Below are 26,954 nucleotides of genomic sequence, written 5' to 3' on the forward strand. Positions count from 1 at the left end.
GTTAGATTTTCCTTCCTCTTCAACCTCAAATCTGTCTGTATCTTCATTCTTTTTTTTTTTTTATTTCTCTCCCCTTCCCCCCACCCCAGTTGTCTGCTCTCTGTGTCCATTTGCTGCGTGTTCTTATTTATACGCTTCTGTTGTTGCCAGCGGCACCAGGAATCTGTGTTTCTTTTTGTTGCGTTGTCTTGTTGCGTCAGCTCTCCGTGTGTTGGGCGGCTCTCCTTAAGGGGCGCACTCCTTGCACTCGGCACTCCTTGCGCGCATCAGCACTGAGCATGGGCCAGCTCCACACGGGTCAAGGAGGCCCGGGGTTTGAACCGTGGACCTCCCATGTGGTAGACGGATGCGCTAACCACTGGGCCAATTCCACTTCCCAAGTATCTTTATTCTTCTTAACTCTTCTTGCTTGTGTTTTCTCTGTCAAAAGGGAGGACTTTTGACAGAGGTACCAAAGGAATTCAGTGAGTAATCTTTTCAAGAAATGGTTCTCGGAAAATTGGACATCCAAAGCCCTCCCCACCCCTGACAGAAAAAAAATTAACTTAGACCCTTACCTCACAGCATACATAGACACACAAAAAACTCAGAATGGATTATTGACCTAAATGTAAGAATGAAAACTATAAAACTTATAAAATAAATAAATAGGAGAAAATATTTTTGACCTTGGGTCTGTGAATGATTTCTTAGATAAAACACCAAAATCGAGACCCATAAAGAAAAAAAAATCGATAAATTAAATTTTATCGAAATTTAAAACTTTTCATCTGAAAGACAAAATAAAAAGACAAGTCTCAGACTGGGAGAAAATATTTGCAAATCATGTGTCTAACAAAGAACTTATACCTAGAATATATAAATAATTCTTACAAATCCATAACAACCCAATTTTTAAAAAATGGGCAAAGGATTTTAACAGGTATTTCACGAAAGAAGTTTATATGAATGAAAAACGTTTGACATCATTAGATGTTAGGAACTCACAGATTAAAACCACAACAAAATACCTGAAATTGGGGAGTGATGGAGTCTTCTCAGTTCTTGGCTTATGTTGCATGAAAGAATTTAGGAACATGCTGATTTAGTTAGGCCGGTAGTTTATTGAGAAATGGGAGGAAAGAACAGAGTTTCCCACCTAAAACTGTAGATGTGGGCTCCGCTAGGCAGCGAGAGTGTTGGGGCTTGTGGGCTGCCATTGTTCACTCCTAATGTTGTGGCGGGGGGAGGGGGAGCTGCTGTTTGCTGTTCTGACTGGTTACTCCACCTGTCAGTTCATGGGGCCAATGGTGAGGCCTTTTGAAGGTGTCCGGGGCTTCCCCCTGACCCCAGATGGAATTCAAAGTGGCAGTCTTTCCCTCAGGGGGTTTCCAGGTGGGTTTCATGGCCACCTGTCTCACAGCCATGCTTTCTGTCAAGTCCAGCTGTGACTCACCTCCCCTTTCCCTAAACTAACCCGCCTTATACCTACAAGAATGATTACAGTAAAAAAGGAGGGAGCGGACGTGGCTCAAGCATTTGAACTCCTGCCTCCCACATGGGAGGTCCCGGGTTTGGTTTCTGGTGCTTCCTGAAAAAAACAAAACAAAACAAAAAAAATGAACAATAAGCAAAATGTTTTCAAAGAAAACCAACTCAGGGAAGCTGATGTGACTCGTGGTTAAGCACCACCTTCCCACATACAAGGTCCCAGGTTCAATCCCCAGCCCCAGGTACATCAAAAAAAAAAGTGTTGTGGCAATTTGATATTATTTATGAATTCCAAAAGGAGATATTGATTATGTTTGTAAACTGGTCTGTTTCTCTGGGCCTGGTTCCCTTTGATTGTGTTAATTTCAAGCTTTAGGTTTACTTAATTGAATCAAGACTAGGACTTGATTCAACCACATCATTAGGGTGTGCAGTGTTGAGTCCCAGCCTGCTTGGTGGGCTATAGAAATGGGCACTCAATCAAGAACACAGATATAAATGCCCACAGAAGAGCACAGAGGAAGAGAGACCGCTCCATAGACATGGCAGAGAAACCAGGAAGAGAGATGAACCATTTGCCTGATAGTCTACAGCTGACCTTATTAACAGAGCTCCTGAGCCCAGAAAGGAGCTAGCCCCAAGAAGAGACGAGCCTTGTGCCAGCCTATAGCTGAAATCAGAAGAAGCTGGACCCACAGAGCCTTAAGGGGGAAGTGGAGGGCTGAACCCCCCTCACAGGCCTCACCTGCATCTTGCTTACTAATGTGTGGCAACAGACTTTGGGTGAAGCAGTACCCTCTTATGGTACCTTAAATTGGACCCTTTAGGGTCTTGTAACTGTAAGTTTCTACCCCAATTAAATACCCTTTATAAATACCAACAAATTCCCGGTACTTTGCATCAGCACCCCTTTGACTGACTAATACAGATGTTAATACCAACTATTGTTGAATGTCGAAAAGCAAACTTGTATATTAATGATGGGAATGCAAAATGGTGAAGTTACTTTGGAAAGAGTATGGTGCTTTCTTAAACCGTTAAATGTAAACTTGATCCAAGAGTATCTACGAAAGAGAAATGAAACATCTACACAAAGACTTGTTACTGGAACGTTCGAATACTAAAACTTGGTATAACATGAATGACCTTTAAAACCTAAAGCTACTTGAAAGAAGCCAGACACAGAAACTATACATTGTGTGTTTCCACATATATGAAAAGACAAATTACAGAGGCAAAAAGCAGATCAGGGGTTGTCTGTGTCTGGGGGAGTGAGGGTGGGTGCAAAGGGGACAGGAGGGAACTTGAGGGATGATGTTCTAAAACTGGATGGTGGTGACAATTACACAACTCTGTGAATTTACTAGAAGTCATTGAATGTACACGTACAGTGGGCGGGTTTTATGGAACATAAATTATACCACAATAAAACTAAATAAAAACCAAGTTAGTCCCCCTTGCCTTTCTGTAGGTCCTTCCCTTGGCAGCTCTGCATCCCTTCACCCGCCTAGCCACATTTCCTCCTTGTTTTTCTCTCAGTTATGCCATGGGTTTTGGAGTTGAAAAGCCTGGATTCTAATTCTAACTCAGCTCACATATCTGTGTGACCTCTGAGCTTCAGTCTCCAGCTTTGTAAAATAGGGAGAATAATAATGGTACCTGTTGCCTTAAGGGAAGTTGTGAATATTGAGTTGAAATGATATATTTAAGACAGTCTGTAAATATTAGCAGTTACTTATTGCCATATTTAAAAAAAAAAAAAGAGGGAGAGAGAATCTTACGCTAATGGTTGAGAGGCAGTAGAGCGAAGTGATTATGGTGGTTAAGACAGAAAGAATCAGAGTACCCCCCATTTCCTCATCTTTATTTAGGATTTTTAGCAGAGTTATCACACAATGTTGTTTTTGTGGGTGAATGATGCAATCCATGAAAGTTGTTAGCATAAGACCTGGCAAAAGGAAGCACTAAGCAAATGCTTGCTGAGTCTTCCCTCCGAGTCCAAGCCTGCCTTAGTCTTCTCGGAGCTGCTTTCCTGACCTTACAGTGCTATTCTGATTTTCATGAGGTTTGTGACAGCGTCCAGTGGATAAGTCAATCAGCCTTTTTCAATCATCGTTCTTGACCTTTCTGTCCTTGGCAGTTTGACCACCTACCTGCCTTGATGTTTCCTTCCCTGGTTTCCTGAATATCACACTTGATGTACAGGGGTGGTTCTGTTTTTTCTGATCTCTTTCTTGAGCTCTTTATCTGACTTCTTTTCTTCTTTTGTAGATTTGAATCTCTTTCTTGAACCCTAGATGCATATTTCCTTCTACTTATACTAGATATTTCCGGTTGACTGTCAAAACTGTAACTTCTACCTGTTTTGAAACTGAGCTGATTTTCCCTCCTTGTCCCCTCTCCCCTGGTGAGCCCACTCTCCTCTAAATGCAACCCGTATCACCACCCTGTGCATCCAGGTCTCCACCCAGTAGCCCCAAGCAGGATCCTCATAGATGTTCCCTGCTTTTCCATCTGTTCGACTCCTGTATCCAGTCCAGCACCATGTCCTCTTGTCTTTAAAAATCTCTCAGATTTCTTATTTCCTCAATGTACTACTACCTAAGATCTCCCTAGAATTTCCATCTAGATATCCAACTACTAATCAGCTACCCAGCTGTCAGTCTCCTCCTTCCTTCCATTTTTTACAAACTGCCATCCACATTTAAATGCATAAGTAGGACCATGTGGTTACACTATTTGAAAATATTTACTGTCTCTAAAATGCTTGCAAGGATAAATTCACTCATTCATCAATCCACCAACTCCAGGATTATGTTAAAAGCCTTTTTCATAAACCGCCTATGCTCCTTGCATGCCTCTTTCTGCTTTGCTGCCCCCATCCGCAGCCACACTGGAACTCTTTCCCAGCACACCATGTACTTTCTCTGGCTTTATGCCTTACCTGCGTTGTTTCTTTGTTTCCTTTTATTAAAGTATCCATTACTCCCCTTCTTGTACATAGACATTGTGTTCCTTCTTCCAGTCCTGCTCAAATATTTTCTGATGTCTGGTGCACCCCCAAGCAAAATTACTGAATCTTCAAGAGACTTCCTTCACAGTTCTCCAACATTGTCTTTCAATTATTTGTTCATATGTCCTTGTCATCCTATAAGCTAATGAGCACCTAGAGCAGTGGGAACTTCAAAATCATTGAGGAATCTTTTCCAAGACACCTCGCCCCACTGAGAGGTCAACTTGAAAGGTTTCTGGACCCCGAGCATATCTCTCTCTCTCTCACACACACACACACACACATACACCACTATCCAAATTATTCTGTATGACCCTATGGGAAAAAAATAAAACAAATTTCAGCATCAGGCTCATTGGTCATTCACTCACCCCGATCGGCATGTGGTTAGCTATAGAAGGAATGCCAGGTTTGCTAAAATCAGAGGGAACCACCCACCCTCGTGGGTTCATGCAGTTTAGAAAGATCATCTGCTCACAAAACCTTTCCTAATTCCCTACAGCAGAATGTTTAATCTCTTCCCTCTAAACTCTCCAGAACACTATAGCACCTCTCCTTTGCAGCAACACCCTTGTTTTGGTTGCATGTGCTCTTGCCTCATCAACCCTGTTAGTCCTACTTGCTCTAGTTTCCACTGTGCATTATCTTGTACTATGCCTAATATACAACAGGTTCTCAGTCAGTATTGATAGATTGGAATCAGATTGTTTTGTTTAGTCTTTACTGAAGAACTTTCCCTTTCTCACTCAAGGATCATAGAACTGTCTTTGAGTACTTTAGGTATAATACTCTACAGAACCTCTACTCTAACACATACAGCACTTATTTAGTCTTAACCATATATACATATATTGGCACTTTGTTGTGTCTCCTGATGTTTGCTTTCATTTTGTCCTTTCTTTTCCTGGGCTTTTTCTTTAGATATTGGATGCTATGTAGTTTGCAGTGCTCACGGACCTTGTAATTACACCTGCTTAAAGTTTGTTGGTGATAAGATTGAGTTACTTTGGTAGAATGCTAAAGAAAATGTTGGTATATTGGGAGTTTTCTTTTATTTTAACTTTTTTTTCTGGAAAGGAGTTAGATATGGTTCCATAAATAAATCATTCTTTGTGATTTTCTTTATTCCTTCTCCCCCCCCCCCCCCCCCCATTGTCTGATCTCTGTGTCCGTTCACTGTGTGGTCTTCTTTGTTTATCTGCAGTCTTGTCAGTGGCACCGGGACTCTGTCTCTCTTTTTGTGTGCCATCTTGCTGTGCGCTCTCTCTGTTTACAGCGCCACTCCTGGGCAGGCTGCACTTTTTTCACATGCGGAGGCTCTCCTTACAGGGTGCACTCCTTGTGCGTGGGGCTCCCCTACACAGGGGACACCCCTGCGTGGCACAGCGCTCCTTGCGCGCATCAGCACTGCACGTGGGCCAACTCATCACATGGGTCAGGAGACCCTGGGTTTGAACCCTGGACCTCCTGTGTGGTAGGTGCATGCTCTGTCAGTTGAGCCAAATCTGCTTCCCTCTTTACTCCTTTAATATTTTATTTTTTACGACTCTTGAACCTTTTGCTGATTCTGTCTCACCATCTATGAAGTACCTGACCTTAGCTGCTGCTACAGAATTTGTCTCCCTATTTGCCATGCCTTCTCACTTCCCAGGCGTCCAACATTGTATTGTGTGTATGTGTGTGTGTCTAGTTTCTGTGGCTTACAACAGGGAAGTGATAGAACTGACAGGGATGGGTTGTGAAAAAGGGGAAAATGGAAATTAGCATATGTGCTTGTTTATAGATGGAGGGGCAACCCCACTTAGCCAGTGGCACGCTATCCTGGGCTTGGATTGGTGGAATTTAGAAAACATCCTTTGAAGTGCAATCTTAGGCTAGGTAAAGAGAGAAAAAAAATGCAGCCTTCTAGCTTTATTTTCCCACATCACTCAAAAATTATAACCACCCCCACCCCATTCCCACCCTTCCCCCACTTCCCTCTGTGTCTTCCAAAACAAAAACCAAAAAACCTCTTCCTATTTTGACTTCTCTGACCAAGGTGAAAATGGGAAGTGGAAATGCAAGAGCTGTCTGCTTGGTTTTAGTGGGACTGTATATGCTGTGCTATTCTATTTCTGGAATATTTATATGGTCATAGTGAGCAAAGAATAAGCTCCTTGGCCATATTTTCATCATGCAAACCCCATGTTTTTTGCATTTAGTTATTCAGCAAATCAAGCAGATTATTTGTTTGATGGTGTGAACATACACATGCACACAAGCAAACCATTTGGCTGATTTTCTGGCATTTTTGTAAAAATTGTTCTTTAAAGTGCAGATTTTTAAAAATCGTGTTTTATAGGTTTATCAACATTTGGATGAGGTCTGTTATCATTACTGAGAACGTGCAGCTCTATAGATGAGAAAAATTCTTTCACTGTGGTTTGAAGATACCAAACACTTTTAATAAAGACACTGAACATTTTAGTTTGTTCCGAGGAGAAATTAATATACCACTACAGAGTTTGCAGATTGTTGTATTCGATGGATAGACTAGAGGATAGAATAAGGAGTTAGTAATTGAAATATGGATGACTTAGAGATTGTGTAATTTGCCAGTGGACATACTTACTTTGGACGATCACATCCTCAGTTTCTTGAAATTTCCAAATCATTCCAGCATTTAGGGCTATTTATATTGGCATAGTGCATGAAATATTGAAACCTAAGGACTTGTTTTGATAAAAGTTAGAAATAATCATTTCCAGTCACATGCAGTTAAGTGGACCACAAGTATCACGAAGGTAAAAACAAATGAATTCTCGTCCGGTGGTGCATTTAGTTCAGGCGGTCAGTGGTCCTCCCCTGAAGTTGCGGCAGTCTTAGTTTGTCTGGAAGTAGGCCATCCATGCCGAGAGGAAACACCAAGGCGGTTAAGTTAGATACTGAGCATGCTCATATGAAACACTTACTCTTGGAGACTGCAGTGTGGTTTAGTTTCCTTCTAGTGGGAAGGGAAGAAGAGAAAAGGATCACAGTGTGCCCTTTGTCATCTTTCTGTCAGCATGTAATTTGTCTTTGGGAACCAGACGCCTAAGACAAAGAGAAGAATGCAGGGTTTTAGTAAAAGGCTATTTGGTGAGTTAATCAGCTGTTTTATTCTATTTTGTTTTAATCTGTCAGTTATTCCTAGCAAGCTATGTCTTTACTTCTATCTGCCGCCTGTTCTATATTAAGCTGGTGCTTTATGTAGCAAGTAACTTAGCTGAGATTGGGAGAAAATTATTCCTGCAATCTAAATCTCACTCTTCTGAAATATTTCCAGTACATTTCTGAGGTGAGAGGTTCATAAATTGCCATGATGATACTTTTTCCTGTTCCCCAGAAATTTCATTTGCTCACTTGTGCTGTATGATGCTGGCAGAATTGTTGCGGGAGGCTTCAGGGTTTGTCTGTTTAGATGGAGTAAGACGTTTGTTCTTGAATTTTAATAAAATTATAAATTTTGCTCTCACATTTCTACAGCATATCTAGAAAAGTAGTAGGAAGGGTCTATTTAGTTCAAGAACAATAATTCTTTAAATAAAATGAGAGATCCTGTTGCAATAATATGTACATAGTGTCAAATAGGTGATTCAAAAATAAAAGTTTGCTTTTGTCATTTAAGATACTCTAAAATCAAATGAGTGACAGCACTTGGTAAAATGTAAGTTGTTGCAATTTTTCAGTATTTGTATTTACAGGTTATTCTATTTTTAGTTTTGTATTAGCTACAGACGTGTTTGAAGCACAGTAATAGTTTTGACTTTGGGGGCTCCTCTTAGTTCCTGTGAGTTCATTTTATGGAGATTGCTAGGCAGATACTCTTATTTAAATGTTTTGTGATTATTTTTGTTATCCAGTGTGCTCTTATTCTACCATGAAGTTCAGGGGAAATTTTGTGATTTTTTTTTTTGTTCATATTATATAATAGCTTAAAACAGGTTCTCATAATAGCATGTAATATTTAAAATGTGCAAATTATTATTTCATAATAAGCATGATTTTGATTATATACTTATTATAATAGGTAAACTCAGCAACCAAATCTTTAGCGTATTCAGAATATTCTTTTGGAAATTAAAATCACATCATTGTTTGAGAGAAAGATTTTTTTTTTTTTGGATATTTGAAAAGAAAGCATAAAATTACCATATTTATTTCCTTAGGGGAAGTGACGTTGGTTGGTGCATATAAATGTCAGATAGGGAATTTTTTAAAGAGTTCCAGGAAATGGTGTGGAAGGTGGGAGGAATAGGAAGAGAATACTAAAAGCTTAGTACCTTCAAATGCCAGGCAATTATGTGATGCTTTCCTGAAATATCTTTATTTTGTGAACTGCCCCCACTATGCCATTTTCCACGATTGGCACATGCGAAGGAGGTGGGTGTATAATTTAACTGGTATATTCATGAAAGGGGAGGGCTAGCAGTTAAAGATGAGGAGTAGATGACAGTACTCAAGAAATCTATTCCCACATCTTTAATACTGACTCACTTGTGTGACCTTGGGCAGTGTGCATGCCCTGTTTATCTCCACTTTTTTAGCAGAATACTTTACCATGGCATTTGGAGGTTCTTTTAAGGTTCCTAAAGTAATAAGATTATTTCGTAGACCGTGGCAAAGTCATTCACAAATAGCTACTGTGGGAAAAAGAAGTGTTGCTTTTACAGAGTGGAAAATTCTGTTAACTGTTCGTTTTAAAAACATTTCAGGTTTGTAAAATGCATCAGTCCTGCGTGTTCTTTGAAACCAGATTACCAGAAACATATGTATATTGTGTTATCAAAAGGTGGCATAAATGTGATTGCAACTTTTTTTGTTTGTTTTTTTTGCTTGTTTACGATAGACTGGATAAGCAGGAAATTTTCATGGCAAAATCGTACTTTGCACTACTTCTTGCATCTATTTAGTCCCATTTTCCCCTGAATATAGATGATTATAGATCTTCAATGAAGCTAAGTAATCAACTCAAGGCCTGCTAAAGAAAAGTACATAGAAACTACAGGAAAATGAAAGAAAGGGAAATATGGCGGGAGGGGGGGTGGTGGTATTGATGACAAGGATCTCTTTGCCAGGTTTCTAGAGATTTTGTTCATTTGCAAATCATTAAGTTTATCTACTCGTGTATTTAATTTAACACCTGCCAATTGCAGAGCATTATTTCTGTAACTGTTATGAAGCTCAGTAATGCTGGAATATCATACATTGTGTTACATGAAAATGAGATCTCTGATCAAGTAAGTTTAGGAGATACTGGTACATAAAAGCTTGTTTGTAGTAGAACTTCTTTGCCTTTAGCATCTTTTTCAGAAATTTTCTCTGTAATTTTCTCTGAAAAAATGGTTTACTTTTGAAAAGAAAAATATTGCAATATATGATATCACACATTTGGCAAACTTTTTAAATAATTCTGAATATAAACCCTTATATTGAAATATCCAGATAAGTGAAGGAAGAATTATGGGTTTGCTTGTATCGTCCAGAAAATTGCCTCAGTTCTTTTCTTATTTTGCACTTAGAGAACAATTTCAGAATTAAAATGTAAAGAGAATACAAATGTGTGTATGAATAGTAAATTGAGTGAAAAGAACTGTAATTTCAGTTTATAACACTGTTACTAAGTCCCCAAACACTACAAGAGTAGGTCATGAATATTATGTGAAAGATTTGGGCCAAAATAGTGATCAAGGAAAGATTTTGATAATTCTTAAAGTTTGAGATTATCCCCATGAAGACACCAATTAATTTTAAAGACTTGATTTATAGTAGAAAATAATAAGAAATGTAGCATGGTATGGGTTGCAGAGTAAGTGTTTAGTAAATGTTTGTCTAAATATTACCTATCTGATTTCAATTCCAGACTCACAGAATTATACTGAAGTATAAGTAAAAATTTATTTGGAAACCCTTCCTAATAATATAATGGCTTTTAAACCAGAAATTGCAGGTGATAGTATTGTAAAGGAGCATTATTTACCTAATTCCTAAATAGAGGAAATGTTCATCACCAGTATGTTCCAGCTTTATTTGGCATGGCAGGCAAAACAAGATTTTGCTACAGGAATCCCTCAGATTTGTTTGTATGTAAGACTAGGCAATAAATATCATTATAAAAACAATGTTCAAATTTTAAAGATCACACTTAGTTTTAAGTATGGACTTTCAAATTTGCAGAAACCCAGCCATACCTAACACACAACTGGCACTCATTAAACGTTTATTGATTTAATTTTTTTCCTTTTTCTGTCTTTCAGTCCATACCAATAGTTAAGGGCTCATATTTTATATTTCTTTGTTCTCTACTTTTAGAAATGATTGATGTTTTTTTAAAGAAGTCATTATCATACTGTCATTATTTAAGAAACACATTAAAATTATTACACACTATTATGTCATTTCCACCAATGAAGTAAAAATATGAATTGACCAAGGACCTTTTTTTAACTGTAAACAATTCATTGTTGGCCTTGAAAGAATTTTGTAATTATTTGTATCCAAGAACCCTGAAATTGTATGGTCCATTCACTGAAAATTTGGTGAATCTGGTCCAATGTAATAGTCAAATATTAAGGTGTTCAGCTATCAGAGATTGAATGGGTGGAGTGGTTTGACATAAAAGAAAACACTGTGTCTTTAGGATCAGACTGTTGTACTTTTACTTCTCTCTAAGTACATTTCTTCTGGCAGTGGCTTTTCAGCAGATTCAAGGTCAGCTAGCTGACTCAGTATAAAACTACTTTATTTTAATGAGATCTCAAGTATAAATGATTTAAGATAGGTACATCCAAAGTATATAATCCCATTACTTAACCTAACTTGACATAGTTTAACTCTTTTACTAAGCCCTCGATAGATAGCTACTAAAACCCTCAGCAGATTCACACAAGCATAACCTCAGTCTGTGATTTCCTCAGTGCTTTGTTGTTGCTTCCCAGATTCACCCTCTTATTGTCAAGTTGTCAGTCTCTCTATTGTGCTTCCTGACTTGGTGGTTCTTTTCTCATCTGGATTCTTCTCAGCATCCTTTTATCAAGCACTATTACATGTTTGTAGCTCAAAGGTGGATTCTCTTTCTTTGATTTGTTGTGATATTTTTTCACAGTAATCCTGTACTTGCACATCCAGACCTTGGCTAGCACTTGTCCCATGTGGTCCTTTCAGTAAGCCAAATGCACAGGTACAGTCATGCCTTACTCTGTTCTCACTTTCGTGTTAACCTATACTGTTTTTCCTCTGGTGTCATCAGCCTAAAGAATAAAAAGTAAGAACTACAGGTCAGAATAAAAGCTGACGTCATAATAGCAACAACAGTAGCAACAACCTTCCATTATCTATCTCCAAGCAAAAATATCTTCCTCCCACCAGTGTTAAGCTCTAATATTAGAATGCAAAAAAAGCACGCCAGGCGCTGGAGTTTCTAGAATGTCTTTATTTTGTTTGACTAGCTGTTGGCATGCTCTCTGTGTCAAATCCGTCACACTTTTCCTTGGGGGCTGAGTGTTAAAACAGTTTGAATTAAAGTATACCATAATACCTTCCAAGTGATCCCTCCTCAGTGACTCTTCAACCTCTTGGCCCTGAACTGAATTTGTGAACTTGTACACTTCTTTTATGATGTCTTTTTCTTGCCCATCATCCTGATTGCTGCCAAGGTTATTAAAGAATGGACATTATTCCCTCTGTTCACTTGAAGCTTAAGACTTCTGCCTCTTCTGTGAACACATCAGATACACATAGCAGTAAAATGTGTGCTGGACGCTGGACTGCACCTCACAGTTCCCTTAGGAACTGTTTTAGTTTTATTTTGAAAAATTGGAAGTTTGATATGGTTACCAACTTAGGCTTTGTTCTAGCACCTTTGTTAAATTTGAAACCTAATTTAAACTGCAGTTTTTCTTGCTATAAGCTACTGTTTTAGTTTGCCAAAGGGCTGCTGATGCAAAGTACAAGAAATATATTGGCTTTTATAAGGTGTATTTATTTGGGGTAAAAGCTTACAGTTCCAAGGCCATGAAAAATCCAACTTGAGGCATAATAATAGGTGCTTTCTCATCAAAGTTTGCTGCCACATGTTGAAGCAAGATGGTGGGGGAGATTCTTCCCCTCCTGGCTTCCTCTCTCAGGCTCACCTGCTCTGCTCTGCTTTCTAACCCATTGCAGCAGCAAGCTGTCAGAGGCTCATCTCTGAGTTGCCTGGCCCAGCCTCTTGGGCTTCCTGCTTAGGTGATCCTTTCTCATATTTGGCAGGATCAAACATGGCAGTTCCTTTCTCTTCTCTCTCTCTCTCATCAAGTAATCTGATCACAGGCCCCTTAACTGAATTTAATTCAAAAGATTGCAAACATAATCTTTCTATTTTTGGGATTCATAAAGTAATCTCAAACTGCCAACTAATCAATGTACATATTCTCAAATCATTTCTTCTGAGAAGGGATGGGACAAATGCTAACAGACTACTATCATCCCAAGCTACCTAGGAACCTGAAACTGGCTGGTTTTGACCCTAGGTGCTTTGCATATTGACTGTCAGCCTCATTTGGCATCTTTATGATGGTCCTGAGAATAGGGGTTGATCAACTTTCTTGTTGAGTTTAGTGTTGAACTTGTGTTTTAATGGTTTAGCCATATTTACTAAAAAAAAAAGCAACTACGTATTAAATGTGCAATTTAGGGAGCCTTTAATGAAAAATAAATGTCTTAGTAAAATCCTATGTATTCTGTGACTCTTGAGTTTTTATTTCTTGCATTTTTCAAGTATAAGTCTAAAGCTGTACCCTGTAAAGTTAGAAAACCACAAGCCTAAAGCATAGAATCTTTCTTATTTAATGCAGATGGAATTCTCCCCCAAGCCATTATTTAGTGTGGATGATTTCCAGTGGAAGAGGTTCTGGATTAAGAATCTTCTCCCAGTCTTCTTAATGGGTAGACAGGTTAGGGGCTGTCTAGTATACACATCTTTGGTTTCTTTTTCAGTTCTGATGAGCTACTTGGGCTGGCTTTTTTACCCTGTGCCTTTCAGAAGTTATGTTTTGGATATTAGCATGAAGTTTCCTGGAGCTGTACTTCTTTCTTGAGAAGTTACAGTTTAAGTCAATGAGAAAATAGGGTTTATCTACTAAAACTGATTTTATAAGTATTTCAGAAATGTATCTTTCCTTTAAGGATAAGTTCCTAATGGCAAGAAAAGGAGAATGTAGAAAATTAACATCTAGCTAGCAGCATTCGTTTGGGAGATGGATAACATAATCTTACAGCTTAGTGAACGGTGCAGAAATCTTTCTGAATAAACAAGTAAAAATTCTAGAGCAAGAACGTGAGCACTGGGAGACAATCAATATATCTTGGTCGATTGGAGACACTCTCATTTTCACTACCTTTTCTCACCTTGCCCAAAGAGTTGATAAGGAAGCAAGAAGTTTTTCTTAATATGACTTGACCTATTTATAAGTTTTTGTGATAGGTGTAATTATAGGCATTAAAATGAAGTATGCTTGTTTAATATTAAACATGTGATTCTTTTCTCAGTGTATATCATATCTTTGTAATTTTAACAGAAAACAGTATGTTGTTCAGTTTCTTTTTTTCCTTTGGTTTTTGATATACTAAATTTCACTCTAGATTATTTTTTTCTTCTGTGTAGAGTTGTGTTTAAGAATAATACAAGGGCGGCAGACTTTGCCCAGTGGTTAGGGCGTCCATCTACCATATGGGGGGTCCACGGTTCAAACCCTGGGCCTCCTTGACCCATGTGGAGCTAGCCCATGTGCAGTGCTGATGCACGCAAGGAGTGCCCTGCCACGCAGGGGTGTCCCCCGTGTAGGGGAGCCCCATGCCCAAGGAGTGTGCTCTGTAAGGAGGGCCGCCCAGCGCGAACGAAAGTGCAGCCTGCCCAAGAATGGTGCCACACACACACGGAGAGCTGACACAACAAGATGATGCAACAAAAAGAAACACAGATTCCCGTGCTGCTACCAATAAGCAGACAAAAAGCAGACAGAAAGAAGAACACAGAGCAAATGGACACAGAAAACAGACAACCGGGGCTGGTCTGGGGGCGGGGTGGGAGGGGAGAGAAATAAATAAAATAAATCTTTAAAAAAAAAAAAAAGAACATCATCAGACTATTAAACACCAACTGTGGTCCATAATGTACATTTGGTATAATTTTTCCATACACTCCCTATTATTAACAGTTAGTATTGTACATTAGTTCATGTGAGGGCATTCTCTTATTTGCACTGTTAACCACAGTCCATCTTCTTCCACCACATGTTTCGCTGAGTTATACAGTCCCATGCCTTGTACAACTCATCGGGTCAAGGAGGCCTGGGGTTTGAACCGCGGACCTCCCATGTGGTAGACAAATGCCCTAACCACTGGGCCAAGTCTGCTTCCCACATGCTTCTTCCTATTACAAGGTTTATAAAGATTTTAAGCATAAGGCCGACATCAACCAAAGTCAAAAAGAAGAATTCAAGTTCAGTTTTAATAAAAATAGAAAGTGCCTGTTAAAATATTACTTTTATGTAAATGCTCTGGTAAATAAGTTTTGAAGAAACAGTCAGTGCTCACATATTTAGTTTAATCTTAACTATTTCTAACTTTTTGAAATATTGCATGACCAGTATATTCATAAATCCATCAAACATTACTAAATGCATAGTGTGTGAGCAGTTATTGAGTGCCTATTATCTTGTATAATCTGCATAACAATCTGCGGGGAGGATATTATTTACCCCCATTTCAAGAAATTGGAAAACTTAAGCTGAGAGCAGTTCTCTGTTTCAAATTTAGAGAGCTCGTGAGTGGCAGAGCCAGGATTTAAACCCAAACCTATGCTCATGCCAAAATCCCCAGTCACTAAACTGAGGACCTCTGTTTTCAATCATCTTCAGGCAGGTCCTGTGCTAGTTTTTGGTGAGCTCTTAATCCACCCAGTAGGGAAAAGGGTCTGTAAAGAGATAACTGTCAGTGATTAAACACCGGGTCATTGACACAGCCAGGCCCAGGTGACCTCAATGTCAGCAGACAGGTGCCCGCTCCTCTGGATCGAGTGCTAAAGCGCTGAGTCAGTGAGAGAGGTGTTCACAGAGCACAGAGGTGGCAAAGAGGGGGAGTAATTCCTTCTGCCCAAGGATCCGAGCGCATGGGTGGCTTCCCAGAGGAGCTGATGTCTGTGTGGGATTTTGAGGGGGGAATAAGAATTTGCTAAGCAGAAAAGCAGGAGTGGGTGGCATTCTAGACAAAGAGAACAGTAGGGCCAAAGGCTTGTATTGTGGATCTCTTCCGGAGATGCTTGGTTCAATGCTGCTAGAGTACCTGTTGTGAAGACTTTAGGGCAGGGAGCGCAGGCCGGACAGAATGGCAGATCAGGGTAGTGCTGTATGCCACGCCAAGGAGCACAGACCATCTGACAGACACAGGTGGGCATTTTTAAGAGTTTAAGTAGGGGAGCAGAGCAGGACAGATTTGTGAATTAAAAGGACAAGTGTTAAAAAAATCAAAGTCAGAAACTATCACCCCAACCTCTCAGCTTTTTGATATTATGACAGGTTAGATGAAAGGTCTCTTTAAAAACTGCGTATTAAATTTGCTAAATTGTTCAGGCATGTAGTCAGTAACAAAGCTGTGAGAAGTGACATTACTTATAAGAGACTCTGAGTTCTTCCTTGATTTAGGGAAATGAGGTCGACTAACCAACTCCAGCCTGCCATGTTCTCTATTTTAAAAGCTACCATGTGATAGAAAACTGACTTGGCAAACTGATCAAGACAGAGTTCTGGGTTAAGTCATTTTGTGGGTCAGTTAGCTTTGTTGTATTCTAAATCCTGGCTAACCACTTTTCCCCACGCATAATTAGTTGGAGACAGAAAGTAGAACAATATGTAAAAAATCAAATCCATCCCAGTTACTAGTAAAGCAAATAAATGCCCTCGAAATGTATATCCTACTTTGGTTGATGATTGGTTGATAGCATTGTCTTGTACACAGATTAACAAAAAATTAAAACAACCTGTCAAAGAAACATTTCAGAAATTGAAATAAAAATTTATCTAGATTGTTTTCTTAAATAAACTACACATCCAGATTATATGGAGAGAAAAAAAAGATATAGCAATGTGGAGGACAAACTGAAGGGAGAGGAAATTGGGCACAGACAAACTCAGGAATAGTTGAAATGGTACAAATGAAAATGGAATGAGGATTTTGAACTGTGGCAGTGGAAATAAAAAGATGGAAAATGCAATGGAAACTGAAACAGCAGAATCAAAGGACTGCGTGTTTGGGAGAGGGGAGCTAGTAAATGTGAGGGCTTGAAGGACTCCTCTCCAGCATTTGGATTGTATTTGAAGTGAAAAATTTAGGAGAGAAACATATTTTTACTGGGAATAAAGAGTTTTGAACATCATGATATAGGAAGTTGTGAATACCATGTAAAACAAAAATTGGCTGTAGGGCCCTGCTGAGCAGGAGATATACATTAAGGTGTTACCAATGTATAAATTTAATTTAACAGCAACACAGTTATAAAACAACAACCAGTTATGAAAAAGGGATTTCATAAATCACTTAAGGAAGAGAGGGCTGTAAAGTAAAGGTGGATGAAGACAGCGTCTTAGAAGACCCCCCCTGGTCTGGGTGGTGCAGGATGGAAAGCTAGCAGAGGACTCTGTAAGAAATGGTTGGCAGGAGAGAGCCAGATGACTCGGGAGGGCTGGTCCACAGGGGTCCTGTGAGGTGAGAACTAAAGAAGTAGCCTTTGATCTTGCCGTTGGCTGTGAAGTGAGGAATGTGGAAATAAGGCTACAATTAGTTGAGTAGTGAAGGAGGTGGGAGTGGGAAGTGCAAGAAGGAAAATACATTCAAAAATAAGATACATCGAAGAATGGAAATGACTAAAGGAGCCAGGAGAGGGAAGAGACCGAAACTGGAGGAAAGAGGGACCAGAGATTAAAACTAGGGCATGGGGAGTTGAGAACAACAGCTCGTCTTCTGAAGACTTGTAGGAAGAAATAAGGAAGGATGGATGTGGCTGCCACTAAGATTTGAACTGCAGGGCTCTCATCTGATTTGGGGGCCGCTGGGGTAACTGCTAGTTAGAAAATTTTTAGAATCACGGATGAAAGTGGAATGGAAGCAAATAAAAGAGCTGCCTGCCAGATGATGTCAAGAGCCCACCTGAAGCTGGAATCCAGGATTCACTCAAGCTGTGTGGCTAGATGCTGTCTTTCATTTGAAAAAGCAATTTTTTTCCCCTTTAAACTGCAGATTTATTTACTTAATAAAAACTGTCTCTTATTTTATAGTACTGGGAACCTCCCTGTTAATTTAAACTTGTTTTAGGTTAGACAAAAGTTGTTCTTTTTGTTTGTGTGTGTGTGTGTTTAGTGAAATGTAAAAATCCTTTTTTAGTCCCAAGTAGTACAGAACATATAACAGAATCCAGGCACTGACTACATGTGTTTAGTGCTCTCCAGTGTGTAGAAGGCGAGGGCGGCCACGACATGTTGACAGCTGACCGACATTCTAGACGGTGAGTGAGGGGGAGTGGGGAAGGCTCGCACCTCAGCAGTTTGGATAACATCCCCACCACCTTCCGTTCAAGTTACATATAAAAATTTTAAAAGCATTTTTGTATTTGAAACAATGTGTTCGTGTTCTTCTGAAAACATGTCATGGCACGCCATATAAGGGCCCAATCCTACTCCCTGAGACCCCTTTTAAAATGATTTAGCAAGTTTAAAGAGATCTGCCCTAACCAGTTGGTACTGGCCAGTGGACTTCATCTTGCAACTCTCATTATAGCCCAAAGAAATGTTGGATTCTGGCTCTCAGGCCAAATTTGCATCTCCAAAGGTTAAATGATAATTTAACAATATCAGTCCCCAACCTAAAACTAAACTGTATTGGGAAGTGTATTTGGCACAACAAAATGAGTATCCACCTACCACATGGAAGGTCCGGGGTTCAAACCCAGGGCCTCCTGACCCATGTGATGAGCTGACCCACGGGCAGTGCTGATGCGAGCAGGGAGTGCCCTGCCACGCAGGGGTGTCCCTGCGTAGGGGAGCCCCACAAGCAAGGAGTGCGCCCCGTAAGAAGAGCCGCCCAGCACGAAAGAAAGTGCAGCATTCCCAGGAGTGGCGCCACACACACAGAGAAATGAGGCAGCAAGATGACGCAACAAAGAGAGACCCAGATTCCCGATGCCGCTGACAAGAATGCAGGTGGACACAGAAGAGCACACAGCAAATGGACACAGAGAGCAGACAACTGTCCGGGGGAAGGCGAGAGAAATAAATTTTTAAAAAATAAACTGTATTAGAAAAGGTCACATAATGTTGAGCTAGGTATAGATTGGATTTGTTTATGGCATTTTATTCCTAGAAGATTTACAAGGGTAAAACATTGTGTTTATTAAATAAAAATAGATAAGCTTAAAACTGAAGAAAATCATACAGTGCAAGCTCACTAAACATAAGGGTTACGATAGCCACTGTTTCCAATGTAGAAGGACTACCATACTACCAGGGAAGAATGACGATACCGGTTTGTCCAGGGGTTCAGTTTTTCCTTGAGTGGAGTTTCTTATGTGGATTTAATTTAAGGAACACTGGGTAGAGTAACAGACAGTTTGCTCAACAAAATCTTTGCAGCAAAATAAACTTGCTACAGCTTTTTGTTATGGCCTTCTCTGAAAAAAAGCTATGGAATACCATTAGGCGCACTTTAATGTTGTTACGAGGGCAGAGCCTGGAGTGTCTAAAGGATTTGCTAACTAGGGAGCTCTGGTCCAGGGACCACTGCTGGAACCTGGAGGAAATGAAGGTAGGACATAGGGTTTTCATATTAAGATATTTTATCATATTTGCCAGTAGTTGTGATTACTGTTTCCAGATCTACTACCTGTTTTCTCCGTGTTCCTGTTAAGTTTTACTATGTTAATTATATCCTTGAATACTTTCATTTCTTTGCCTTTCTTTCCCCTCCAGGAAGAACCTTCTAACAATACTCTCTAGATTAAATGTACACAGTTTGAAATATATAAATGCCATATGGTTTAATAACCTTTTATAATTAATAAATTTAGAAAGTTTCAAGAGTTAAAATGTTGTAGGCTTGGTGCTCTCAGAAAAGAATCCTTGCATCTTTGATAAAGTGATTGCTGGGTTTGAAAAATGGTCAGAAATGGTTTACATGATATTCTGTGAAGACAGCTTTCTTCAGCCAACCTACTTTCAGTTTGATTGAAGTATAACATACAGGAAGGAGCACGTACCTTAAGTGTATGGCTTAAGGAAGTCTCACAAAATGAACACACTCGTATACCACTACCCAAGTGAAGAAATAGAACATTTTACTAGCATCCCAAAAGACACATCTCTGCCTAATAACTGCCCATTTCCTTTGCCTCAAAGGCTACCTCCGTCTTGATTGCTAATACCCATAGGCTAGTTGTGCCTGTTTTCGTTTTGAACTTTGTAGAAAAATGCAAGCTTGCTAAATACAAGAAAAAGTGCAATAGAGTATACTGTGATAGACTACAGTATAATGTATTTGGCTTGTATGACTTTGCATTTTCTCACCCCCCCTCCACTCCTTTCACCCTCCAGTCACAATAACATTCCATTCCTAAGTAGTTAAAAGGCAAGCCTTGGGAACTGGTTGTGATCAGGAAACTGGTCAGTAAATCTTTTAGTGCTGCTGACCTTACAGGTCCTGCTGCCCCTCATGTGCCTTCCCCATCTGCACGTGGACATGTGCAATAAAAAACCACACTTAGATGGCATTCCAGAAAAGGCAAAACTATAGACACAGTACAAAGATCCATGCATTTCAAGGAGAGGGGTCAGGGGTTTGAATAGATGAAGCACAGGGTATTTTTTTAGGGCAGTGAAAGTATTCTCTATTATGCTGTCATGTTGGATACATGACATTATGCATCATCAAAGTCCACTGAACTTGGGAAGTGGACTTGGCCCAATGGATAGGGCGTCCACCTACCACATGGGAGGTCCGCGGTTCAAACCCCGGGCCTCCTTGACCCGTGTGGAGCTGGCCCATGCACAGTGCTGATGCGCGCAAGGAGTGCCGTGCTACACAGGGGTGTCCCCCACATAGGGAAGCCCCACGTGCAAGGAGTGCGCCCCGTAAGGAGAGCCGCCCAGTGCGAAAGAAAGTGCAGCCTGCCCAGGAATGGCGCCACACACACGGAGAGCTGACACAACAAGATGATGCAACAAGAATAGACACAGATTCCTGGTGCTGCTGACAACAATACAACAATGGAAGTGGACATGGAAGAACACGCAGTGAATAGACACAGGGAGCAGACAACTGGGGTGTGAGAGGGAGGAAAGGGGAGAGAAATAAAGGAAAAAAAAGTCCATTGAACTTGACAGCATAAAGTGAAACCTTGCTGTATACAAATTTTTTTAAAAATTCACTTAGGTGCTCGCTTCAGCAGCACATACACTGAAATTGGAACGATACAGGGGAGATTAGCATGACCTTTGCACAAGGAAGACATGCAAATTCATGAAGCATTCCATATTTTTAAATTTTTCTAATGATCCTGCTTAAAAATAATAATAATTCACTTAGGAGATCAGTGGACCCCACAATGGAATGCAGAATGTGACAAAACAGTCTATTACAAATATATGAAACTATATCACAGAAGTGGATGGTAGGGGAAAGTGCTTAGCTAGTAACTCTGGAAATGAGTGAAGTCTGTAAGACTAAAAGCAAAAGGAATTGTACGTGAGCACTTTTAGTAAGGCCTTCAGAAACAAGGAAAGTATGAGAAGCTGCCACAGCCAAGAGAAGACTGAGAAGACATGGCGACTAAATGCATTATGTGTCTTGGGTGAGATCCTGGAACAAGACACGTCATTACATGTAAAACGAGGAGAATCTGAATAAAGACTAGACTTTAGTTAATAAGGAATATAGATAGGTATTTATTAACTATCTTTGAGATTGTGGTGTGGAAACCTCCTCCAACTGAGCTGCCTTTTTTTTCTGTTCACACAGACGGGCTGAGTTTAGGCATGTTTGTGTCTATTTTCTAACTGGTGTCTACAATTTATCCATTGTATACACCAATTATTTTGTACTTTAAAAAAAAACTTGATAGAGATGCTTTTTATTGGTTTTTGAAAATGTGAATGGATCCTAATTTGATGATTTGTTCCTTCTCAGGTTTAAGAATTACAGCATACACACACACAGCATATGCACACACAACCCCCTACTATTATATACATTCAGTAATTGTTGTGAGTGAGTGAGTGATGAACTGTTTCAGGTCCTAGAAACTCTATTAGCCTTTTCTCATGAAGAACTTGAAGTGGCTTATAACAAAAACTATGAATTAATAGTATAATATAGAAATAAAGGGAGGCAGGAAACCAGTACTAGAGAGAACTTATGTTTGAGTGAGACCCACAGGGGGTGAGTCTTTAAAATGGAGCCTCTGCATACCCTGACAAAGGCAGACCCTTCTCCAAACATCACACTTTGATAAGGGAGCTGGCAATTTGCTTTATTGTTAGCCTAAATTTTTGCTCAGTAGATGAAATATCCATTTCCCAAATCATAACCCAGTAGCTGTTATTAGATAAATATTTAATGGAGGAGAGAGAGGAACAATGACTAGATGTGAGTGAACTTTTTTACTGAGTTATTGAAATAATTTTACCTCTGCAGTTAGGGAGTCCTGGCTTAGTTCTGATTCCTGCTTCCAGGATGTTGCCGAGTTCCCCTGATTCAGTACCTTCCCTGTCTTCCCTGCAACCAGTTTGTTCTTAGGGGTAAAGCACGCCCTCCTGTCGTCTCTGAGGTTTGATTACAAGACCCTTGACACACACATTGTGCTTTATGCTATTTGAGCATACACAGATAGTGACAGCTATGTCATAACTGCCGCCTGGTAGACAGTTATAAAATGCCATCAGATGTGAGGCACCTCCTGAATTCAGAGATGCTACCACATTGTGTTTTCCTTACATGCTTCTTAAAATAAATGAAACAGGGTATTGTAAGCAGGTTTGTATAGTTTTTATTGTGACTTAGTAGATGGTAGCTAATATACCAGGAAGTCATCTGAGAGATCTTTTGATATGTGACTTGAAATACGCAGCCCTGGTTATTTGTTTTATGAGATTAAATAGCTGCCTTTTTTTTTTTTTTAAGATTTCTTTTTATTTCTTTCTTTCCCCTTCCCCCCCAGTTGTCTGCTCTCTGTGTCCATTCTCTGTGTGTTCTGTGTCCGCTTGCATTCTTGTCAGTGGCACTGGGAAACTGCATCTCTTTTTGTTGCGTCACCTTGCTGCGTCAGCTCTCCACGTATGCGGCGCTGCTCCTGGGTGGGCTGCGCTTTTTCACATAGGGTGGTTCTCCTTGCCGGGCGCACTCCTTGCATGTGGAGCTCCCCTACACGGGGGCGCCCCTGTGTGGCAGGGCACGCCTTGCATGCTGCAGCACTGAGCGTGGGCCAGCTCCACACGGCTCAGGAGGCCCTGGGCATCAAACCCTGGACCCTCCATATGGTAGACTGACATTCTATCAGTTGAGCCATGTCCGCTTCCCTTTTTTTTTTTTTTAAATGTACTGTTTTATTTGCCATTCCCAAACATAGTACACATCACTGCTGATCTATGAAAAGATTTTTAGGTATGTCGTCAGCTGTAATAAACCAATCTATTAAGTCTGTTGGTAAATGCCTGTAGCCTCTAACAGTTACAGGTTTATGTGATACAGATATGTTTCCTTCCCCTACAGCCTTACTTCCTTGTGGGTTAGTGCATGAAAACAAGTCCTAGCTGAATTCTTCATACACGTTATTATTAGGTGTAAGAATAGTCACTTAATCTGTTCATAAAAGTTTAGCAAAGTCCCTCCTCTGTCATCCTCATAGATACTCCAATACCTATCTTACAAGAAAGATTGACTCTAAGTGTAACAAAATTTTGAGAGCAGGATCAGATAACTTAATGTGCTAAGGCAGCAGGATCCTTCACTAGGTGAGAAGGACAAAGAAGTAGGTGGAATTCTATACTGGACCACTACTCCGAAGGTATTTGGCTGCTGGGATAGCTAGGTTCTTATTTCCTATTTCTTCAGGGACCTTCTAGCCAACCATATACTTTGAATATCACTCCTATCACTATGAAAAAATATTCCCAACATCCATTATGCTAATTTAAAAATTCTGTGGTGCAGATATCAATAGCGAAGTGTTTGTGTAACTGGCTTCTTAGTTGCTCTGAATGTGGATAGCTGATAGGATATTTAATATATTAACTAACTGCCTTTTTTAGCTGTTTATATTGAATGGTTTTAAAGTTAATTATGACAGTATAACAAGATAGTACTTGGATGAAATTTTCTCATTTTAATTTGTTTTATGTTAGAAAAAATATAGGTAGTGAATAAAGCCTGTGATTTTGCAGATATTGCTTAGGATGAGGCTGTTTAAGCTGACTTTTTTCCAAAGACAGTCTCAACAACTGTTAATAGTACATGTGACACTTAGATATGGTAGAATCTCAAAGGTTTCTAGGAATGACAGAAGTTTAGGTAACTCTGGTTTAATTACATGCCTTTTTATCCCATTTTCTCATTCATTTGTGTGTATTGTCAGGCAGTGTTGCTCTTATTTGGAAAATAAGCCAATTGTCTGTATTTGGTCTAATTTCCTGATAAGACATCATCCCAAGAAAAAGATCTCCATTCTTTGTAACCAAGTAGTGTCCGGTGTAGTATTTAAAAAATAATTTGTTACAGGGGAAAAAATGTTTAATATGAATTGCCCTTCAACTTTAGAGAGTTTTGTAAAATTTATATCATTTACTTGTGAAAAATAGGTGCTTTATATTTTATATAGGAATTAACATCTGTGAAGATTGAGGCTGTCTCTCCTCTCAGCCACAGTGGACTGATAATTTTAGGGCAACAAGAGACAGACTCCAGTGAAAAGTGTTTTTACTGTCCCTTCCCTGCATGAAGTTCCAAGCAGTACCTGGCTATTGTCTGATCAGCTGCTCCCAGTCTGCTTCCCAAGGGTGAGAGTCTCAATATCTAAATAACTTGGGCACCAGAATTGCTTGGGTTTGCTCCATCTTTGAGGAAATGAGAGAGGGGTCCCTGTTTCCTTACTCAGAGCCACAACTAGCACCCATTTAACAGGGAAAAGTGTACGTCCCCTTTTAATAACTTTCCTCAGGTCTGGTATTCTGGACCAGTGCAGAATTTGCTTCCCTTACCACACCCACCTAAAACAGTTGAGGGCAGGATTTTATTGCTGTCCTTTTTTTGTTTTTTGTTTTTAATTGAAAGTTTGCAAACAAGTGAAATTTCTAGACAAAAAAAGAGTTATAATACAGAATTTGCAAATGGGGCATATTCTTTCCCGTTGTTAAAATATACTGGGAATGGGAGAGACAAAAATAAATCTTTAAAAAATCGTAAGAAAATTAGGAATCAAAATAATGGATACACAGTTTATTTAGAGTAGGAGAACATTCTGGAATAGTGGTTTTCAATGTGTTTTTTATTGAACTGAGGTAATTTACTGAATGAGAAAGTGAGTTATATCTTTCCAGTTTCCAGGTAAGTAAATCTTTTGTAATATTTTCTGTTACATAGAACTTAAAGTTTTGGCAGTTTACTCTTCCTTTTATTGTGCATTGTTAATGTTTTCCAGTTACTTAATGCTCTAAAGTGATTTTGCCATACTAAATTACATTTTGATTGTTTTAAATATGCTTTATTAATTTGTTGTAGAATGTGATGGGAAGTGTAATGGGCTGTATTGGTGCGAATCAAAATGCTACCCATGCCCCCCAAACTTTGTTCTTAGCCTTGGACTCTGGGAAGGGGGTGCTCCTCAGTCCCAGGGTGCAGATAATCGTTACTCTTAGAGAATAGTGGTAATCCTGGTCCCCACACCTTTGACTGGTTTTGAAGAGCTTCTATAAAAGTTTTCTTCATTTTCTTAAAAAGGTGTTAAGTTGGGGAGCAAATGTAGCTCAGTGTTTTGAGTGCCTGATTTCCAAGTATGAGGGACTGAATTTGGGACCTCCTTTTTTAAAAAAAAAAAAAAACCAAAAAGGTGTTCAGTCAGGAATCTTCCTCTTTCCCTATGGGAAGGGTGTGATACTTGAAGCTTTCGTAGCCTTCATGGGAACATGAGAAGAGAATGTAGAGAATCCCAGAGGCGGCCAGCCAGGGGCCCCGGCATTACTGAGCAGCTGCGTCAGCCGGCCGTGCCATCGCCCCTGCCACCCTGCTTCTTTCATGGGGGATGCTAAATTCTTTATTCCTTAAGCCAGCTTAAATTGGGCATTCTGTTACTAAAAGTATCCTTGCTCATACCAAAGAAAGGATAAGGCACATATTACATATTGTTAACATGTGCAAAAATGTTGATATATTTGGTCTACTTCATAATTCCTACATGTAAAATTCAGGAATTTTACAGGTTGAAAAAAACCTAAGATATTTTTATCTAAATTCTTTCCATTAAAGTTGAGGTAACTATAGTTTATCGTATAAACTATAAAGATTGAATTTACCTAAGGGAAGAAACAAGTAAAATATTCATTAGTTTGTTCACATTCACACTTCAGCTACTCAAAACCTATTTTCTTCTCTCTCTGGAAGTGGTTTTGCAACCTACAATATAAATATCCAAGCCAGATCTGCTGAATCAGAATCTCTAGGAGTTTGGTTTAAGAATTTATGTTTTTAAAAAAGCTCTCCTGTAATTCTGAGGCAGCTGATAAAATTTGAGTTTAGGACCACTGACCTTAGGGCAAGTCTTCATGCTTTAGAACTCGGGGTATTGCTGCCTTGCATTGATGGTAATAAAAAAGGATTTGAATTTCACATTAGGAAGCCAAATTTATACTGAAACACTGACCATCAAGGAAATTATATATATGGAAAAGTACCATTCTTGAATTTGTTCTCTCTGCAATATATTTTTAGCAACTTTATTGAAAACATGGCAAATATTTTGTAATTAGAGAAGAGGACTTTTTGTTTTGTTTTGTTTCACTTGTTTCCTTTTTTCTATCTTAATAAGCTTATTAAGCCATTTACTTTTTTCTCAGAGCTTTTTTGTTATAGAAATCTAACTTTTTGGCAAAAAGAAAGTAAATGGTTTGAAAACCTAAACTTAGGGAATTCAGGGGTAGAACTGGGCCAGGAGGTAGAGGAGGGGTTGGAAGCAAGTCCTCTCCACTGCAGGAGTTATGCTGCTTCCCACTGCTGGTTGGCCTCCTTATCTCAGACCTGCTTTCTCTGCACGCCCAGAACTGTGTGCGTCAGCAGGTCCAGGTCCCAGCCTTGTAGATGCATAACCCTGGAGAATGCTCTCTTGCACGACTGCTTTGTAACAAGCACTGTATTAGGTACTGGCATACAAGGAACAAGGGAGACA

At 39.5% G+C, this 26,954-nt stretch overlaps 1 protein-coding gene and 1 non-coding gene across 14 annotated transcripts in view; both read left to right on the forward strand.

Annotated features, from left to right (window-relative positions):
- Positions 1–26,954, forward strand: part of PLEKHA5 (pleckstrin homology domain containing A5) — a 250,461-nt gene that overhangs the window by 85,549 nt on the left and 137,958 nt on the right. For 4 of the 13 annotated variants that reach the window (XM_071210203.1, XM_071210205.1, XM_071210202.1 and 1 more), the window contains exon 1: positions 7,424–7,600. The exons of the other annotated variants lie outside the window; for them this stretch is intronic. The gene's annotated coding sequence lies outside the window, so the exon portion shown is untranslated. Of the gene's footprint in view, positions 1–7,423; positions 7,601–26,954 lie in introns of those variants that run through there. 13 annotated transcript variants of the gene reach the window in all.
- On the forward strand, positions 20,957–21,063 carry LOC111759099 (U6 spliceosomal RNA). Its single transcript, XR_002793184.2, has one exon. It is a non-coding gene; the product is annotated as a U6 spliceosomal RNA (small nuclear RNA).

This window comes from Dasypus novemcinctus, chromosome 20 (assembly GCF_030445035.2).
Source record: "Dasypus novemcinctus isolate mDasNov1 chromosome 20, mDasNov1.1.hap2, whole genome shotgun sequence".
NCBI classification, from domain to species: domain Eukaryota; kingdom Metazoa; phylum Chordata; class Mammalia; order Cingulata; family Dasypodidae; genus Dasypus; species Dasypus novemcinctus.